The sequence below is a fragment of the Mastomys coucha genome, unplaced genomic scaffold (assembly GCF_008632895.1).
Source record: "Mastomys coucha isolate ucsf_1 unplaced genomic scaffold, UCSF_Mcou_1 pScaffold4, whole genome shotgun sequence".
Taxonomy (NCBI): Eukaryota; Metazoa; Chordata; class Mammalia; order Rodentia; family Muridae; genus Mastomys; species Mastomys coucha.
This window is the reverse complement of record NW_022196910.1, coordinates 56,181,768-56,187,480: the sequence shown is the minus strand read 5'-3', so window position 1 is coordinate 56,187,480 and position 5,713 is coordinate 56,181,768. Positions and strand designations below refer to the sequence as shown.

Genomic DNA, 5,713 nt, shown 5'->3' with positions numbered 1-5,713 from the left:
TTTGTTTGTTTGTTTTTTGGTTTTTTGGTATTTGGCTTTACTGGAATGGGAGGGACCTTGTCCACTGTGCCCCATTGGTCCCTTATTCTCCAAACCCTGCTCTTCCCCAATACCAACCTACTTAAGCACTTGTATTAAGCCTCCAGGGTTGGGAATGGGGATAAAGGGCAAGAGGGCTGACACGTGGAGGTTTCTAACCCATAATCGCCCTGACCAACCTTCTCGAGGCAAACGGGTTGAACTGAGTGGTCATGGAAACAGAAGTTCAGACTTTAGAGCTGGGGGGTTGGGGTGGCGGTGACCTCAACATCCAGGATCTATGAGAGCTACTAAACTACCCCTCAGGCCTACCTTATTAGTGGCATTATTTAGCCAGAGGGTATAGCCTGCTTATCCCCAAATTCCCCTCAGCCAAGAGACCAAAGAGCCTGTGGAATGTCCCTGCTCCCAGCCTCTATCTTCAGGTCAATAAAAATTAGAAATCCCAGAATCCCCCAGGTCTGGGGAGGGTTAAGGGTCAAGAAAATAGTAAAGAGGCTGAAGGTTACAGGGCATTTGAATCCAAATCACTGCTCTAGGCTAGGGAATATGGCCAGCAGACCAAGGTGGAAGGGATTCTGAAGGGGGGCATATAAGTCCCCCCCAACCCAAAGCTCAGGGCGGAAGAAGGGAGAACAAGGGAGCAGAGTGTCTATAATTTTTACCTTATTTTTGGAATATAGCAGTACCTGGCAGCACGAGGGGACAGTACAATAGGGAAAGGCATGTGACAAGGCCAGTTACAGCAGAGGACGAGAGAGGGTGGAGACTCCTTGGTTTGGAAGGTTTGGGAAGCAGGCAAGATATTAGTTGCCACTTCAAGTCACCCATTCATTCCTCCCACAATCCTGACCCGCCTTCCTTTGGACTCACTGTGCCTCAGTTTCTTCCCCTTGATGGAGTGAGAAGCAGCAGCACCCGCCACAGCCAAGAGATGAATTCTGAGCACTTACCACGGGCACTTTATGGACATAAAATACCTCTCGCTGTGGAACTAGATAACCAGGGCACCACAACGGTGGTGAAGAGATGTGAGGCTTAAAGGAGTCACAGGCTTCAGAGTACAAGTACCCTCTGCTTCTCAGGTGGACAATGCCTGAAGCCAAGGAATTAAAACTCTCCACACCCTAACCACACCTCAGCAGTGGCCTAGAGTCTTAAGAGGATGGGGGTGTGCGGGGGAAGAAGGGGAGATCACAGCAAATGATTTCTAATAGAACCCCCAGTTATGGTCTGGTAGAAACAGGACTGAACTGAAGCCTGGCAGGAAGGTCTATACTTCCTAAGAGCACGTTTCTCTTACTTGGGCCAGACCATAGAAAGGACAAAGGTATGTGTGACTATCCTTAGCACCTAACTCCTATTCTCATAGTGAGGAAAGGAGTTAAGCCTTTCAACTCATTTCCAATGTGCCAGCAGCTAGTCCCTGGCCATTCCTTATCCTTTTTTTTCTATCCCATCTTAAAGAACAAGACACATTTGGCGATCAACGTCAATCATACTATCTTGGAGGAGGAGAGGAACAGAAAAGCAAAGAGGATTGGTTTCTTCCAAAGTCAAATGCCTCTTGATCTTGGAAAGGGTAAGGGTTGGACAATTAGGTATCAGGTAAACTTTTCCATAGTTTAGAGAGCTGGGGCATTACACTTCAACTATTGCCTCTTTATTACTACCAAGTACAGGGGGTAGGGATTGTCTTATGAATATACACCTGCATTAAGCCTCAGTTTCCTGGTCTTTTCTATCCCCTAAGAGGCTTGAGGAAATGGCCTAGAACTCAGTGGGAGCTGGCACCTCTTCCCACACTACCTGTGTGGACTGGCCGGTGTTCCTCTAAACATATTATTAGTGTAATTCTTTACTTTGTGTATTTGTTACATCATGTGTGTGATTGCCTTTGTTTGTTAAGGGTGTCTGAGGAGTATGGGCTGAAAGAGGCATTGGAATGCCAGGAAAGGACTTCTTCAATGAGATCAAGGTTTCCAGGAAGGAACCATTGCAAAAAGGCCATCCGGCAGTTTTCAAGTTATGTGACAGAGGGCAAAGATGGCCAAAGGGTGCTCTGAGTTTTGGGATGGTCACATGACACAATCCAGCACTTGAACCTGAAAAAAGAAAAATAAAAGCAGTCAAAGAGTTTAATAGTTCAGTGGTGAGCTCTTGTCCCCAACCGAACGTCACATCCACACCAGGGAACCAAAGAGCTGAGGAGGCTGGCTCTGAAAGTCAAAGGGCTGAGAAGGTGAGGAGCACTCAGGCACTTGGAGCTGGAGCTGGAGGATGGTCTGAGGTTGGGAAACTGAAGGTGCTTAGAAATCCTGACAGAGCCAGGCGGATTTCTGAGCTCGAGGCCAGCCTGGTCTACAGAGTGAGTTCCAGGACAGCCAGGGCTACACAGAGAAACCCTGTCTTGGGGAAAAAAAAAAAAAAGAAATCCTGACAGAGCTGGGTATGACACAGTCCCAAAGATTGCACAAACACCCATCCCCCACAGAATGAAAAACCCACACATTGAAATGATCTACCCAGAGTTTTATTTTATAGCACTCTAATCCAGGGTGCCTCGACAGTATTATCAAAAATCAAACCAGCAGCTCCCCATTGTAGTTAAATGTTTTGAACACTGAGTCTACTATGAAAAAAAAAGCTTCTCACATACCTACAGCGTTCACAAGGCAGAGTCAGGGGCAGCAAAAGTCTTACTTGAGTCACAGGATTCAATGTACCACCTGGTCTTCTATGTGTCATTAGTTTTACCAAAGCTTTCCTGGCAACAAGACTTAGAGGAGCTTGGACCTCTACTCAGAAAAAAGCCCAAACACATAAGCAGGTGAACTTGTATATACAAAGGCCCAGATTTCTCTACTCACCACCCCATCCCCATCCTCTAGCCAGAACCTACTTGTGGGAGTATGTTGGAGAGATGTCCCCACTTATCCTAGACCTGAATCGAACCTACAAAAGACTATGAAAACTACACATGGATGTTGCTGAGCACGATGTGCCTCTTAATCTCATAGCAATAGGGTTCCTATTGATAGAGTCTGGAAGGCCACAGAGCAATTTGTCCAGTGAGAATTCAGAGGTCATAAAGTAGAACAAGGAATCAAACCTAAGTAGGTAACATACAATATTATGTTTTAATCTAATGTAATCCGTTGTTAAAGGATAAAGATGAAAAACTGAATTTACACCACAAAAAGTGAGACAGTTGCAAAACAACTTGGATTCAATGGGTTGGTATAGTATGAAACCTTTCCCAATGTCTTTGAAGAGAAGAACAAGATAGAGGCTAGGGATATGGATGCAGCATAACCAGTAAGCATACTTGCCTAGCATACATGGAGTTTCTGCCCACCACCAAAACCAGGCATGCTGCCATAGGCCTATAATCCCAGCATGAGGGAGGCAGAAATTTAAGGACATTCTCAGATATATTTAAGGCCAGCCTGGGGTACAAAGAGACCTTGACTCAAGAAGAGAAACTTAAAAAAAGAAGTTTAATTTTGAAGGGATTAATAATCAGAAAATAAGTGCCACTGTCTGTCAGAGGCCTCATATAAGTGGTTTAGAAATAGTTATCCTGTCTCAACTATCTAAATCCCTCCTCCTTATTTCATGTCTGACAACAAGTCTCAAAGACTAAAGCTGGCAGAGCAAACGAGCACTTTAGGGTGATGACAGAAAAATAAATAGTCCTAGAGAACCATAAAAGGGACATTTACAGCAGAGGAGTGTAGTTCTGGCTGCAGCCCCCAGACTGGGCGATGAAGAAAGCGCCTTGGTACTTGGGTCCCAGAGAGAGAAGTCTAAACCTAAATGTTGGCCTAGTCAAACAAAACGGAAACACTTAGGAAAGGAAAGGGGACCGGGCCGTGGTGGCGCATGCCTTTAATCCCAGCACTTGGGAGGCAGAGGCAGGCAGATTTCTGAGTTCGAGGCCAGTCTGGTCTACAGAGTGAGTTCCAAGACAGCCAGAGCTATAAAGAGAAATCCTGTCTCCAAAAACCAAAAACCAAAAACCAAAAACCAAAAAAAAAAAAAAAAGAGGAAAGGAAAGAAAGAAAACCCCTACACATTTGATAAGCACCATAACACATTTGGGAAAAGCCAAGTACAGTGGTCCACACCTTTAATCTCACCATTCAACAGACACATGCAGGTGGATCTGAGTTTGAGGCAGGCCAGGGAAACAAAGTCAGACCTTCTTGTTTTGTTTTGAAAGAGTTGGGTAAAGAAAACTAAGTAAAGACAATCAATGATTATGCCTTAAAAGAAGAGGCTCTAAAGAGATGGGTTAGTCTGTAAATGCCTACTGCTCAACTATAAAGAACCCGAGTTTGGACTCCTGGCTTCCACATAAAAAGTCAGGTCCAGTAGCATTGGTCTGTAACTCCAGAACTGGGAGTTAAGAGACAGGTGTACCAGTAGAAATCATCAGTTAGCCACTCTAGCTAAATCAATGAGCTCCAGAATCTGTCTCAATAAATAAATGGTACTCTATCAAGAAGAAATCTGATGTGTCCTCCAGCCTTAACATGCACCACACATCCCTATCCACAGGAACACACACACACACACACACATACACACAATCTTAGCCAGGCACAGTTGCCATCACATCATTCTAACAATCCTAGCACAATCCTAGCACTCGGGAGGCCGACGCTTAAGGATTCTGTTAAGTCAAAACCAACCTGGACTATAAAATGAAACATTGTCTCAAAATGAGGGGTTGGGGTGTGCATAGAGAATCCAAGGTGGAGTTGAATATGTCTCTGCAAGGTTATGGAGGATAAAGAGATAAAGATTACACAGAATCCCAGCACTCAGGAGGCAGAGACAAGTGAGTTTCTGAATTCAAGGCCAGCCTGGTCTACATAGGGAGTTCTAGGCCAGCCAGGGCTACATAGAGAAACCCTGTCTCAAAACAAGCAAAAAAGTCCCCATGAAGGGACCCTACTGCTATATTCTATTATCAGCATCCACTTTGTTCCATCAATATTTAGTTATGCAAAGCTATCCTAGGATATAAATCCTACTGAATCTATACTTGGTCTCCAGAAACAAAACAGCAATTTTCTATGGTTGTTTTCAGATGAAGACACAGAAGAGAGGAGGTTATGTAAAAAGGGGGTTGGTTGGAGGACTCACAGACTGATGGGAAGAGAGTCACTCCAATGAAAACATTTGGCTGAGGTGACAAACTTCACAGTAAGTGGGCAAGTTTTCATCTATTCTCCATAGACGTTTTCCTAAAGTGTCTAAACTTAGGTTTCCACCCTTCTTATGAGCCAGAGAATATGTAGCAGCTGACTGGCCTTGAAACTGCCTGTGCTCTGTAAGTGGTGTGTTTACAGTTGTGCCCTGGCTGTCCTGGAACTCACTCTGTACACCAGGCTAGCCTTGAACTCAGAGCTCTGCCTGCCCTGCCTCCCTACCTTCCCTAGTGGTTGGAATAAAAGTGTACTCTACCAATGCCCAGCTCGAAGTTTTCAAATAAGGGAATTTTTATGACCTTTCCAAAGAAATCTCCCAAAGGAAGCAAGGCAAGTATGGTGGTGCCTGTCTGTAAACATAGCTCTAAGAAGGCTAAGAAGGCTGATTAGACTCAAGGCCTCTTGGTCTACATAGCATGTCCCAAGCCAGGCTACAGTAAGACACCCCCCCCCCC

At 44.9% G+C, this 5,713-nt stretch overlaps 1 long non-coding RNA gene across 1 annotated transcript in view; it reads left to right on the top strand.

Moving 5' to 3' along the window:
- The first annotated feature begins 4,893 nt into the window (after positions 1–4,893).
- LOC116076406 overlaps positions 4,894–5,713 on the top strand; it is a 3,256-nt gene continuing 2,436 nt past the window's right edge. The window contains exon 1 of the long non-coding RNA XR_004112934.1: positions 4,894–5,253. This is a non-coding gene — a long non-coding RNA (uncharacterized LOC116076406). The remainder of the gene's footprint in view (positions 5,254–5,713) is intronic.